The 15309-nt window shown below is 39.9% G+C and overlaps 1 long non-coding RNA gene across 1 annotated transcript in view; it reads left to right on the forward strand.

Annotated features, from left to right (window-relative positions):
- The window catches only part of LOC120396360, a 69407-nt gene extending 54593 nt beyond the window's left edge, over positions 1 to 14814 (forward strand). Inside the window, exons 5-6 of the long non-coding RNA XR_005593078.1 lie at positions 14228 to 14357; positions 14697 to 14814. This is a non-coding gene — a long non-coding RNA (uncharacterized LOC120396360). The remainder of the gene's footprint in view (positions 1 to 14227; positions 14358 to 14696) is intronic.
- Positions 14815 to 15309: the final 495 nt, after the last annotated feature.

The raw sequence follows: 15309 nt of genomic DNA on the forward strand, positions 1-15309 counted from the left end.
AGAAATGTTCTTGTGGGGCCCTGGTGAAAATTCCACCAGCCTCAGCAAGATGTGTTCATACGGAATGTTTTTCGTTAATAAGCTAAAGCAGTTAATCATTGTAGGCTGAATCCTACTGTCTTCAGTATGGGCCCAAATCAGCAGAGTTCTTAAGCATGTGCTCAACTACAAACTGCTGGACTCAGTGAAGACTACTCCCATCCTTAAGTACTTTGCTGGTTCAGGGTCTTTGTCCATAGGAATTTTGCCTGAGAAAGGACCACAGGAACTACCACATAAAAGTCAGCAATTAGCAAGAGCGCCACATAATCCATTGTAAATTTGCAATAGAACTACTAGCTGCAAAACATTTTTTAGCACTGCACACAGTGTTGTTAGAGGAGAGGTAGCTGGGGACTTAATAGCATAGAAGGTATTTAATGGGGATTCTCAGGTTGTTCACTGAAGAACATCATCTCTGGTATACAATATGAAGCAAAACACAGAGATAGAAATAAGTAATGGGATGGTTACTGTAAATCACAAGTTATATTTGGTGACTTGAACACATTTGGGAACTGCTAATGATTCATTATTTGTATTCTAAAATTCAGGAAAGTGTGATCTATATAAATCAGAATGTGATGACAGTCTCTCAAGAGGAAGTGGCCTCTTCTTTTAAATTACCAGATTTTTAGCTTCCTTTTTCTTATACACAATCTTTTTCTTCTAGCAATCTAACACATGCAGAATCGAAGTGTGATTTCCTGTGATTTTTTTTTTTCAAAACTGAATTGACCACAGCGCTCAAAGTTCTTGTTTTACAAGTCAGTGTTGATTTTGGAGAAGGGGATGGAGAATTAGTGATGAGATTCTGACATCCCTTCTATTACTCCACAGTGACTTCAGTGGGATTATGTATGGAGTAAGGTACTATAAAATATGAATAAATTGGTTTCAGAAAAGGTAAAACTCAATCTCAGCTTTGTATAACTCAAACTGAACATTATTTCTGGTAATCCTAATATGTTCAGATAACTCTTTTCTTGTTCATTGCTTTTTTTTTTTTTTTTTTTGCATTTCCACAGGAAAGCCAATACTGGAAATCCTGTAACACTACAGAGAGAGGCTGTTAGAACATTAGGTAAAATGGGGCAATAATATCTGGTAACATTGCCATACTTATCTTTCTTAGCAAAAGCCTCCTGTCACCACTAGATGTTGGTAATCTTCATTTCAATTTGTTCTCTCCATTCCACAGCAAATAAATACAACAGCAGTTTTGTGATGTCTGCTTTTCTTGTTAAAACACCCAAATAATGCATAATTAGAGACACCTGAGAGAGTTTCCCAAAAATTATTCCTGTTTCTGACAGGAATTATTATATTTGAAGGAACACTTATTTGCAAAACTTGCACTAGAAGGTTTAGATTGTGTTGGATTTATTGCCCCAAATATTTAGTGGAATTGCAGCTCAGAGGTTCCTTTTATCACCCACTTTCACATACAAACACACCCCATGTAGAGTTCTCCATCTGGCTGAACACTTCCCAAGCTGTTGTAGTCAAGCCCATCTCACTGGGCCTCATGTGCTCTCATCACCTCACTATTTCTGTCTGGATGGGATGGCCACTGGAGACTTGGCCCCTGTGAGAGTGGGTCTTAACACCCAGTGCCTCTGGGCAATAAACAGTCCCAGTGTTGTTGGGGTGAGGTGGAATCTCCCCACTTTTCTCCAAGCCAAGTTCCCTTCTTCACACCTGCTGAGGAGAGGTGAGTTGTCCTTCATCCTCATTCACCTTCAGGTTCAATTACTTCTCGAATGACCTCCCTAAAACTGTAATCTATGTGGAAAACATCCCTCTCCTTTCTCTGCATTTCTCCAAGTAATTGTTTTACACCCATATGGGACTTTTTTTCATCCTCTGCTGGGCATCATGAGATTAGCAGTACTTTACCTCCTTCAGTTTGCCTTCTCCCAGCAGCACCTTTGAATCACAGCACTTTCCAGATGTGCCTCATTTTCCCTCTTCCAAGTGAGTTTTGACTCAGCACTATTCAGTTGTGCCTCTTATTCTTTGCTTCCAGCAGGATTTCTGACCAAAACACATTCAGCATTGACTTAGTTTCCCTAGTAAAGGTAGGCAGTGAGCTCTCCTTCTAGGTCACTGAGTCTGGCCTAGGTGGGTTTGCATTTGAACTCTTGGGAACTAACCCTGTTGCATCATTCCCCAGTAATGCCCCAGAAGGAATATCCTCCAGTTTTCATAATGTCAGCATCCCAGAACCTTCTTTGGTGTTCTCATTGCCCAACCTATAGCCTGAATCAATGGGGTTCATCAAGGGGATCTTACTCACATCTGTTTCAAATTGCTTTACAAAGGTAGGTAACTATTCTCAATCCAAGTAGCATAAATGGATGATATAGTGGTAATCCCCAACAAAGGTGTCTTGTTCTCATGCCCATATTCCCCATGTGGCAGCTCTTTTTTGTTGCTGACCAGTCTCTTCCTCCATCTGCAATCCTCAAGGAACTTCTTGTTGCTGGTAAAGAGGTGGTAACTATTGCCTCAGGTTCACTCCCTCATGGCTTTTGGATTGGATTTAGACACAATTCTCTTGGTCCTCTCATGGAAAGAAGGAGTATTTTGTCTTCCTCCTTTTCTCCTCAGTTCTTCTTGAAAGATGGGGAATTCCTAGTTCTTCCAACTGTTCTATATGTTGACATAGGCCAACTGGTTTAGTGGTTGGAATCCCCATCCTGTGTTTGGCCTACATGCTCTCTGATATTCCAAACTTTGGCTAGGGCAGCCCATGTCTGGCTGGAAGCCATATAGGAACCTAGACAGACAGACGACAAGACCAGAAACATCTTCCATTGGTTCCAGCTATTCCAAGAAACAAAGGCTAAGGCTGTATACATAGCAATGCATCGTAATAAAGTCTTGCTCAGACTTTGATTTGAGCTTTAGTTTGGGTATTAACTGTTCTTGTTCAGTTTTTTAAAAACATAGTGTATCTTAAAAGGTTATTTCCAAGTTCTGACTGCTTTTAAGCTGCAGTGTATAGTAAATAAATGTTCAGTTTACATGCACAAAAGAGGATGAATGCATATTTAAAAAAAACCACATGAAAACATTTGAGGAATGGGACATATTTGATTTAAGAAAATAATAATGTTTCTTGAACTCTCCCTTAAAACACAAACCAAATCTCTTCTGAAGCTCAAAAAATAGTTTGAATAATCCCCCTTACCCATTACAATAAATGTTGTATACTTCTGCACTTTTTGGTTCTGATCAGAAGCAGAAGTGCTGAAATGCTGCAAGAAATGCTATTCTCATACTTTTCCCAAGCTTAGTTCAAATAAGGAAGTACCAGAAATCTCATTTGAAAGCCTGCTGTTGCAAAATTTCTAACACAAGTTTGCAGACCAAAGAGGTTCAGAAAATTTGGATAAATTATAAATAAAGATAAAATTTCTGGATACATTTCCCAATACAGCACTTTACTGAAAACTAATTTGGTAAAGATTTTCAAATGTGACTAGTGGGTTTGGGTGCCACAATTTTTGGGTGCCCAATTTGAGACAATTTTAAAAGCCTGATTTTTTTTCAAGAAATGCTGACCACCTTCATAAAATCAACCCCTTTAAGTGATCTCAGACAGAGCATTTGAAAATTGAGGCAACTCAAATCACTACCAATTTCTGGAAATCTTGGCCATTGAAAGCAAGAAGAGTCTTTCCCTTAACTTCATTGGGCTTTGAACCAGACCCATAATCTGAAACTCTGGCTGATCACCAGTCACTATAAAATCTCTGGAAGGTTTGAAACATGGAATTTATAAGTATGAATTTTATGTTGCATATTCTCTTACTCTCAGATGCTGATAAATATATTTTTCCTGGCATAGCTAGTGAAGACTTACAAGAATCTTTCCATGTAACTTCAAACCTTTTTTACATGGTACAGAAAAGAAATTCTGTTAGATGTAGTTAACTGGAGAAAGGTCTCTGACTGTACTCACTAAAGTTCAGTGATTCTGGATACATTTCCTTTCTCCATCTAATCAAAAGGATAAGCCACTGAAACAAATGACTTTTAAGGTAACAGTGGAAGAATGTAATAGATGCTTAAGTCTAGTGTTCATTAGTCCCTTACTCAATGTGTAGCAAAGTTTGCACAATATTTACATCGCTCATATAGGAAATGTTGCTACATCATATTCTATAGTCACATTACAATCATTTAAAGTAAATAAAGCATGATACTTGGGATTGCTAAAATATCATATAACCAAGACACTGCAGTAGATCTAGTGGAACCCTCACAAGTGTTTTAGTAAGTGTCAGTTATTTTAACTAATTAGTAATATTTAATTACTTTCAGCTTGAATTTTCATACTGGTATACCAGTTTCTCAGTTATTTGCATGCTATGTACACAATATCCATGGATTACCATACCACTAACTACCACTAGCCAAAGATTGGGGCTTGGTCTCTGTGACCAGGAGCTGCCTCCTAAGCACCTAGGACCTGATTCTCTACTCTCTCACACCTGTGTTTTTCATTGCCTTTGGTAAAGTTCCTCCTGATTTATACCATTGTAAGTGATTCAGAATTAGGCCTTTGATGTTAAAGAGAAGCTTCTGGACACTTGAGGAAGTGGAGAATAAGAACCAATTCTCTGTTTATAAGAATGTCAGTATCTGTGTTTCCGTATGACAGAAATACATCTCCAGTGCCATGGTTATTGCCTATTATCTATATTTGTTTCCGGTAGTAACTACCATGTGCTAGGTGCTGTATAAATACCAGAAAGAACATGGTCTTTGTGAAAAGCTCATGCTACAAAAGAGGCAAAGCAGACAGATATGCAGGGTAGAGGAGAAGGGGAGCAAAAAAGCAAGAAAGGTGAAGGATTGGTGATTTAGCACCTCCTGATAACTCAAAACTAAGGATGCTTAAAAAAGAAAAAAAAAAACGACAATAGGTTAGGAAGCAGCAGGGAATGTGTATGAGGTGATGTAGCCTCCCTCTGAGCTAGATGGGGAGGAACCACTCTCTCTGCCCAACGGGGGGGAGTCAGGTGGGGCAGGACGTACAAAAGGCAGAGCCCCCAGCTCAGTTGGAGCAGAGGCCGGGAAGGAGATAGATGTGTCTTGCTTGCTACAGTCTGCTGACAAGCCAGGTGGCACCCTGGATCTGGAGAGGACTGAGGCTGGGAGGGAGCTGGTGGCTGAGTACCCTAATGAGATAGAAGATCTCAAGACCATGGAACCTGATCTGGATTTCTGGTGAGGAGTAGCCCAGAGAAACCAGACTTCAGTTTGGTGTTGTTGTGGCTGAACAGCTGGTCAGTGTGTTGTGAGATGATCCCTGCTGACCCAGTGGTGGGACACCCTGCCCTGGTCTGGGATGCGGTGGAGTCGGGTGGGCCCATGTCCCCCTACCCCTGCCATCCCACACCATAGGCCATGAAGCTTGCATTTGTCTGTTGCCTGCCAGAGCCAGAACAACAGACTGCTTGTTAGTGCTGTCCTGCCTAAGGGTTGGATCTTATAGACTGCTTGGTAGCCCTGCCCTCCCTAAGGGTTAGAGCCCACAGACTGATTGCTTGTTATGTCCCTGCTTGAGGGCCAGAGCCTATAGACTGTTGTTTGCCCTGCTCTGCTAGAGGGCAGAAGCCTATAAACTGATAACTGGCTCTGCCCTGCTTGAGGGCCAGAGTAGACAAGATTGCTTGTCAGTTCTGCCCTGCCTGTTTGGTGTTCCATCTCCTGAGAGGGTTGGGTGCTAACCACTGCCTTGCTAATTCTCCCTATTAGACAATGAACCCAGTGATGTAGCGAGGCACCACTGCCTTACAGAGTGTAAGAAAAGGAGAACCTTCATTTCAGTTAGAAGAGGAGAAGGAGAGGACAAGGTGTAGGTGAGGGAGGGGGATGTTGCTGTGGATCTTGTCAACATTCTCTCAAAACAAGTTGTCAAAATCCTCTGGGGAGCAGGAAGAGGTGTGGGACAGGGGCGAGGGAAGGGCTAAAAATCACTCACTAGATGAGCAAGTATAAATAGTGTGTCTAACAACTTACTGTAGTATATGTGTAGCCTGTGACATTATTGTTTGCTGGCCTTTAGCTTCGCCAGATAATGACATCTCCCAGTTTGGGCTGTGCAGTTTTACCAAAGGGTCACTGTGATGTGGTATATCCAGACTGGCAGTGAAGGGGTTAGCCCTCTCTTCCTGTGGAATTGAAAGACCACAGCTGCACACCCTCTGAACAGGGACAGCCAGTGCTCTCCTCTGGCCATAAGGGAAATAAAGCTGGCCTCAGCTATAGTGAATTGCATCATCCTCCCAGGCACCATATGAGGGGATGGGCCCTAAAGCTGAAGAGTTGGCTTGTACTTTGTTCCTTGTGTGAAGGTATTTTCTGAGGAAAGTTCTTTTTATGCAGTACCTGAACTGTGGCTGCGCAAAAACCACAGTTCAGAGAGTGAAGGGGGAAGCCCATCTTTGATGCTGAGTTAAGTCTGGATTGTTATAAATAGGGCTGTTGATTAATTGCTGTTAACTCACGTGATTAAAAAAAAAACAACCTCTGATTAAAAAAAATAATTGCGAATAATCACACTGTTAAACAGAATACCAACTGACATTTATTAAATATTTTGGATGTTTTTCTACATTTTCAAATATGTTGATTTCTATTACAACACAGAATACAAAGTGTACAGTGCTCACGTTATATTTATTTTTTATTACAAATATTTGCACTGTAAAAATAAAAAATAAATATAACGTGAACACTGTACACTTTGTATTGTGTTGTAATAGAAATCAACATATTTGAAAATGTAGAAAACATCAAAAAATATTTAAATTATTATTATTGTTTAACAGTGCAATTAATTGCAATTAATTTTTTTAATCGCTTGGCAGCCCTAGTTGTAAGACTTATTTCTCCTGTTTGTTGGTTATGTAGCCTTGGCTTGGCTGATCTGTTTTAAGAACACTCTTCTTCCATCAAGACCCCAACGAGGTATTGTTGGCAGGAGATGTGGACATGATCAACAGCAAAGTAATACAGATGATTATTATTTGCTATATTTCTTAGTCTATATTTCCTAACTAGCCCTTGTAGTAGAGAAAACCTGGAGTACTGGGCCTCGTACAAGATCTGAGGCCTGAACCAGAGGCCGTGAATTAAAGATAGGCCAACTGTTAAAGTAGATGTTTAAAAGTTTATGAATTTAGTAGAGTTGTTTATCTTAGACACAGATCATGATATACTGTGTAGAGCTGGTCAGAACACTTCAAACATTTTGAAATCAGTATGAAAATGTGTTATCGTATTACGTATTAGATATTTATGTAAATGTATTTTAAGGCTGGTACAGATAAAATGGTTCCCCAGGATAATGAATAGGGATGTTTTGTTCAAGAAATCAGGAATCGAGGAGGTAGCAAACAGATGTCATAAATACCTAAGGTGGTGTGTAAGTTGTGTATTCCAGACGTTTGCCTCCACCTATACATGTTGGGGTACTTTGCCTTCACCCTTTGCCCAGCCTAAGGGGCAGAGGAAAATCCTGCTGCTGATTGAGCTGAACCATTGTAACAAGCATAAAATCATAGAACTATAGGGACTGCAAGGGTCATCTAGTCTAACCCCCTGTCAAGATGCAGGATTTGTTGTGTCTAAACCATCCAAGACAGATGGCTGTCCAGCCTCCTTTTGAAAACCTCCAGTGAAGGCTGGTAGTCAGAGGTTTCAGATCACCCCAAGCATGTGTTTGCATATCTGAACACTTTGAATAATATCCTCCATGAATTTATCTAATTCTTTTTTAAACGTTATACTTTTGGCCTTCACAGTATCCCACAGCAATGAGTTCCACAGATTACTTTTTCATGTAATCCACAGCTCCTGCTGCTACTTGTTTGTATTAAATCTGCTGCCTATTAATTTCATTGGGTGACTCCTAGTTCTTGTGTTATGTGAAGGAGTAAATAACACTTCCTTATTCACTTTCTCCACACAGTCATGATTTTATAGACCTCTATCATATTCCCACTTAGTCATCTCTTTTCTAAGATGAACAACCCTCATCTTTTTAGTCTCTCCTCATATTAAAGCTCTTCCATATACCCTTATCATCTTTGTTGCTCTTTTCTGAACCTGTTCCAGTTCCACTATATCTTTTTTGAGACAGGGCTACCAGAACTGGACACAGTATTCAAGGTCTGGGTGAACCATGGATATATAATGTCATTATGATATTTTCTCATTTATTTTCTATCCCTTTCCTAATAGTTCCTAACATACTGTTAGCCTTTTTGACCACTGCTGCACAATTAAACAGATGTTTTCAGAGAACCATCCATTGTGACTCCAAGATTTTTCTTGGGTGGTAACAGCTAATTTAAAACCATCATTGTGTATGCATGTATAGTTGGGATAATTTTTCCAATGTGCATTACTTTGCACTTATCAATGTTGAATTTCATGTGCCATTTTGTTGCCCAGTCACTCAGTTTTGTGAGATTCTCTGTAATTCCTCAGTCTGCTTTGGATTTACCTACCTTTAATGATTTTGTATCATCTGCAATTTTTCCCATTTCACTGTGCATTCTCTTTTCCAGATCATTAACGAATATTTGAACAGCACAGATCCTTCGGGACTCCCTGTTTACTCTCTCTATTGTGAAAACTGGCCATGTATTCCTACCCTTTGTTTCCTATCTTTCATGGATCAGTATCTGGTTGAGAGGACCTTCCTTTTTATCACATGGCTACTTAGTTTATATTTATATGTATTTGTTGATTTGTTTTATGTATAGGTATTTGTGTGGGTGTTTTTTAAAAACCTAGACATACTATGAGGCTGTAATTTTATCTTCATTCTTGTGGTACATCATTTTTGTCATTATGACCTCTCAGGTACCCCTTCACACTTGCTTAAGGAGACAGTGTGTGATTATACAGGCCTAATATTCAAAAGTCGCTAGTGGTTCTGAATGTTTAAGTTGTTGGGATCCCTACATGAGGCACCTTAAATGGGTCTGATTTTTTCATAAATTGGGTGGTCGGCACATCCTGAATATTAGGTCTTTTAAAGGTGTTTCAAGTTGGGTACCCACCATCACTACCCATTCTTGAAAATGTAAACCAGGGCTATCTTTCATGGAGCATTAACAGTTATTATGGTGCTGTCTAAACAATAGAGGAAAGTATAATTCCTGCCTCATTAGGCATGGCATTTTTAATTAGTCAGCCCATGCTATTCAGACAAATATATATGGGATGATCAGGTGATGGTCTAATTTTAAAAGTGGTACAAATGTATATTTTAATGCTCTTCTGTCGGATTAACATGAATAGGTTTAACAGGAAAAGTGTAAGGAGGGATTTGAATGAACAATGGTATTTGGCACATAAAGGAGGGACAGAGTTACAGGAGGGTGGTATGGAAAAATCATGAAGATGAAAGTGAAAAGAAGACACAAAAGGAGCATTGAGCAGGGTGTGTTAAAAGCATAGTCAGAGCATGGGAAATTTGGAAGATGTGAGAGCTAAGATGATGGTTGGGCATCAGTATCTTGACATCCATACAGAGGGCCAGAATGTCAGCTGGTATAAATCTCTGTAGATTCAGTATCTGGCTCAGAACTGATGAATCTACACTCACATGGGAGATGATAAAAATCCCCCTCCCCCTCAAAAAAAAATACTTCACAGCATTTCCTTCCAATTTTCATACAGATTTCAAAATGTTTGAAAGTTTCTGACCAGCTCTACATGGTATATCATGATCTGGGTTTTTAGACATCTGTGTTCCTTTCAAGTTTTTCTAGATGAATGAAGCATTGTATTTCAGTACAGATTACACTGCTTTCGGGGCATTCCTGTAAAATATCATCGAGTTTCTCACCTCTTGTCTTGCACTATTTCTTTGCTACAGCATATTTGTTGATCCCATAACTATTTAATATGGGAGACCACCTACATTGCATCATGCCTTCCAGCACTTGCAGCTTTCCAAAAAATGCATTCACTGGTTTATCAACACTGAATAATAGCATATTGTGTCTGAATGAACACTTCTATTTTTCCTCCAACAAAGCTTCTATTCTTCCTCTACCTAAATTCAGCATCTGGTTCCCAGCACAGTCATATTTGACTTTGACTTTTTTTTTCTTTTTTTTAAGAAGAAGCGCCCAGAAACAGGAGAGTGAGGAAAAAAATAAGGCAGATCTTTCTGTTGGTCATGGGTGTAAATACCCTGGGCCTGATCCTCAGCTCGTGTAAATTGATATAAACAATTGTTATAGACTTCAGCGGAGATATGTTGCTTTATACCAGCTGAGAACCTGGCCCATTTTTAAAATTTGCTTTTTGAAGTCATCCTCTCAGTTAGTTTTTTCCCTTATGTGGCTTCTATCTTCACTTAAGGAGAGTTCTAGGAAGTTTGAGATCATTTGCTTTTGAAGTGGACATCACTGGCTCATTTCTGCTATGGGCTATCTATTATAGTAGAGCGTCAAACAATGATGAAATTGTTCAGAGTCTCACCATTTACCAAGGTATTTCTTTTCTCATGATCTACATCAACATTGGAGTCTGGAGAGGGTGGAGATGGGATGTCAGGTAGTTTTAGGCTCATGTGTAAAATGAGCTTTTGGTTTTCCAACCCACCCCCCTCAATAAAATGTTCAAGGAAAGCAAACAGTTTCCACATAGCCCCAATTTTTTTGTTGGAAAAAAGTGTGGATGGAAAATTTGACAAGCCCTGATGTAGGTGCCCAAGTTCTCATGGGTTATTTTGAAGTTCCCAGCCATAGTAAAACAACCCCCCCCAACAAACAAACAAAACAGTTCCCACCTCGTAGAGAGCCTCTGAGGGCCTGTTCCAAAACCCAGCAAAGTCAGAATGTTTCCATTGACTTCAGTGGGCTAGTATCACAGCTGAAGAGCTTTCTCCCTAAAAGATTTCTGAGAGGAATTACCGGTAATTTCCTCCAAACAGAATTAAAATGGGCACACACTTATTTCTTCCATCTTTGTTTCTGGAATTGTATTTTTGGTTTTTGTATGTCGCTTTTCCCCTCCTATCTATTTGTGGCAGAGAAACAGTTAGTGACTCACTGCCCCTTGCTTTTTTCTGTGGCCAGTTCTTGCGTTGTCCAATATATTTCTCTTTACTATTTCCTGTGGGTTTTGGGGTTTTTTTTTGTTTCATTCTCCCTCCCCACATTCATCTTTCTGGCAGCTCTTTCCTTTAACCACATTTCTTTCTAATGCAGGTCGGTATCCCCCTCCTAGCTTTCCTGTGTCACTGTGTCCGGTATCTTTGTTGTTTGTGACCCTGTTACACCATCCGGGAGACCAGAGAGATTGCTGACACAGGCTGACTCTTTCCTACCTGGGATCTGTTGTCTCTTGGCAACGGGGGTCTGTCAAGATAAGCATTTGTACATTACTGTTGGTACCATGGTGTCAATAGAACTGAGCATGTTCCCAATTTTTAGTAAAACATTATTTGAGGAGAAAAAGGCAGCTGTTCACATAAAGTTTTTAACAGCCAACACCCTGATTGATCCTGAGTTAAACTCCCAAACACTTTAAATGTCACTGGATGGCTTTGTTCTAGATTCATTTCTGGCTGCATGCTATAGGTTGCTGATGGTATGAGTCTATTGAGTTTTAAACAAACCCAGGTTGTCTGTATGCTAGATAAATACAAGAATGTATCTTTTGCTCAGTATTTGGCACAGTATTAACCATACTAGCTGGTTTATTTACTACACACAAATTATAACATGAGTCAGAAGAACAGATGACCTTAAACGAGAGCTGCAGTTGCTGTGCTGCAAGAAGGATTAGAGCACTGTAATGGCAGGCTGCAGTCTATCCCACTGTACTCTGAGTGCATTTTATTACAGCTCTTAGCATAGTCTGGCTGTCAGGTTTATGAGATCATTGTAGCTTTTTAATGAAGGTTCATCACCAATCATGTCTCCTCTTTTTGATTTAATAAATATCAGTGTCTGATGGCAGACTGGCAAGTTTAAACCTTTCACCCTCATCAAGTTTCCAAGGGTTAAGGGGGGAAATCAGCTGTCTGTGTCAGTATATAAATAGCTTGTTAAGGGGGAATTATTGATTCTTTACTGAGAGGGCCCGTTTCAAATGTTTTCCTGATTAAAAAGGAGAGCACGTCCCAGTACTTGAACCATCACCTGGGATACCAGGAGGCTAAGATTCCTGGCTCAGACCTAGCAAAGCTAATGCAATGTATGTTTTCAAGGTGAAGAATAGAAACTAGGAAGTCTCTTCAAGCCGCCTCCATCCAATCATATCTGGATGTGGGGAGGCTGTCACCTGTCTCCAGGTCTGTGCCCTCTTACTGGGTCTACCCAGAGCCCACTTAATCCAATTGCATTTTTAATGTACTGAATATGTTGGTGTAATATGGTATCTCACTCTTGGCTGTTTTTTCTCCCCAAGGCTTCAACGCTAGTTTGTCTCTGAGAGAGAGAGACAGACAGACAGAGACTTACCCCTGTGTCAATTAGGGGCAAAATTCAGCCATGATGTGCAAGTTGCATGTCAGTCAGTGAATGTAAGGTAATCTAAGGAACAGCCTTGAAAAGTTACAGGAAAAGCAACTACCAGGCGGGCTTGGGAAATGGAGGTAAAATAGCCCTTCCCCCCTACTTCAGCTTCACTCTCTTACACCATCTGCTCTTCATTGACTAAGTTACAACATCTTACTCCCTTGGCCTCCATTACACTCACTGAGGGACCAGGTCCTGATCACTCATGTCAAATGGGAGTTTTGCCATTGATTTCACTAGGAACAGGTTCAGACTGTTCAACTCCTTTACACACATGTGTGACTAACTTTCACCACCTCCCACATCATCTCTGAATTTGGCCGTAAGTCTCTATTGACTCATAAAACTGACAATGTTTTGAGTTCCTAAAGGCCAACTGTGGCTGCAAATAAACCGTATGCTGTTTCTTTCTTATCTATTGGCCAAAGTAATCTACTGCAGCACATGATTTTCTAGATGACATTTAACAGAGCTAACCTTTTCAGTCCTACTCTCCAAATCAGCTGCAGGAATAAAGGGCATTCAGCCCCCTCATATTTTTGTTCCAAAGTACACATAAAATAACCAGAGTATTTTAGCATTTTACCTCCAGCATTAGCCAATATTGGGGGGAAAAAAATCTTGGCCACCACAGACCCAGCAGAAATAGGTTAAACTTAAAAACATTGGAAAGTAATGTTTGGAGACTGCTCTTTGTAACATGAACACATCAAACACATTTCACAATTTTAAAAAATGGTTTCACTGGAGAATGTTAGCTTCACAGATGTGTTTATTTAGGTGACCTTCTATTTCATCTGTGAATAAAGGCTACAGTATGAGAAAAGGGTACAAACATCATTAGTACTCTTGCCTAATTCAGTCTTCCTTGGATATAAGAATTGGGTGAATCTTCTGCATCAAATGAGAAGTGACCCAAACATTCATCCAAAGTTTGAACCCAGCTAAAAGCCTTGATTACATTTTTGTTCGTATTTAATACATAAAAACAAAACTCATGCACAGATTCTGGGCCAGATTCTCTCCTGCAATGCATCCCATTTGCGCCACTCTGGAAATATGACCAGAAAAGAACAAAAAACCATCAGATCTCCCCAGGTGGAGATTTCTCCAGCTCTTATGCTACATACCTCGTCATAAGCCCCCAACATAAGGAATATGGCCCGAGCACTACTTTGACTCTTGCCATTCTTCACTGTGATAATGGATCCTTGGGGCAATAGCTGGCTTTTTTATCTTAGAGAAGCCCCCAACTGTTCTAAATTACTCCAGTGCTGTATACAAGCCCTAGAACCAAAGTGCCTCCAACTGGCTTCTTTGGGCTGCCTTTCCCCACTTGACAGAAGACACAGCTTAGAATCTAGCCCCCTGTTTTCAGCCAAGATTGGAAACATAAATACCAAAATTCATTGTGAGCTTCTCTTCCAGCACTACTTGTGGTAAAAGTCAAAGTTTCATGATGCTTCCAACCCAAACAAATTAGGTTAAGCATCTGCATCCCGTTCTGGATCCTCAGCTGCACCATCAAACCTACTTGGCTTAAACCGTCACTGTATAGAGTATTAAAAATTGTACTAGCTCGTCATGATTGTTATTGACTATCTCTCTTTTTTTTTTCATAGTCAGGATCATAATATAATAACTGGAATTGCTATCCTCACCTGCTTGTAGAAAATGAAGACATGAAAAGAATTCTCACTAATTTATATTCCCAAGTGAAATATAATAATATGGAAGAAAACAGCAAATATGGTTTGTGGTTGTTGTTTTTGTTTGTTTGGTTGGTTTGTTTTAAAACTACTTATTTGGTTTAGATCAAGTTCCTGTGTTCACAATGTTGGGTTTGGACAGTTCATTTCAATTTCATTTTAAATAAATATGAACTAATAAAATAATCAGGGTAACCTATGTCAGTGGAGGGTTGAACTTTGAATTCAAAGCACTGAAGCTCCATCATGGAGTAGCTCTTCATATTGGCCCTAAACCAAAGCCCACTGAAATCAAAGGGGCCCATCCAGGGACTTCAGTTGTCTTCAGGATCCATCCCCTTGGCATTAAGTCTAACACTCATTTGTTCTACTTCTAACACAGGATGGATCCATGTTGGCAAAAAAGCAAGCCTTCCTGAAGGATATGCAATTTTCCTAGTGCCTGTGACCCTTTGGTTTGCACTCTCAAAATCTTGCTTGTTTGGTGGTTTGAATTTGCCTAAACTTCATTTTTTGAGTAAAACTTTAAAGAAAAGAAAATTCTTGCCTCAGGTCAATTCTTTGCTGGCTTAGAGAAGGACTCACAAAAACTATTTCACGACAATATGCTCTTTTGTTCAGAGCATTGGCTCTTTTGCTAGCAGCTTCTTAAGTATACACCCAGCGTGGGGGAAGAAAACTAGGGCTGTGCCAACGTAAAAAGTCATGAGTGGCAACAAGTTCTACCAAGTTTACACAGCTATAATTCTAGAAGAATTTTTCTAATGCGAGCCATCATCTTCATTATATGAGGCTGACATTTTAATTACATACAGTCTGTGATTCAAGCACTACCTATAATTGGCATGTCTTGATTGTTGTGGCTTGGAACCATAAAGCCTAGATTTTTAGCCAACATGATGGGAAAAGGGACTCATGTGAGGAGCCTTCATTAAGCACTTCCCAATAAGGTTAGGAACTGTAGCCATGAGAGAAGCTAATTCAGTTTTCGCAGT

This window comes from Mauremys reevesii, linkage group 2 (genome assembly GCF_016161935.1).
Source record: "Mauremys reevesii isolate NIE-2019 linkage group 2, ASM1616193v1, whole genome shotgun sequence".
Classification (NCBI taxonomy): domain Eukaryota; kingdom Metazoa; phylum Chordata; order Testudines; family Geoemydidae; genus Mauremys; species Mauremys reevesii.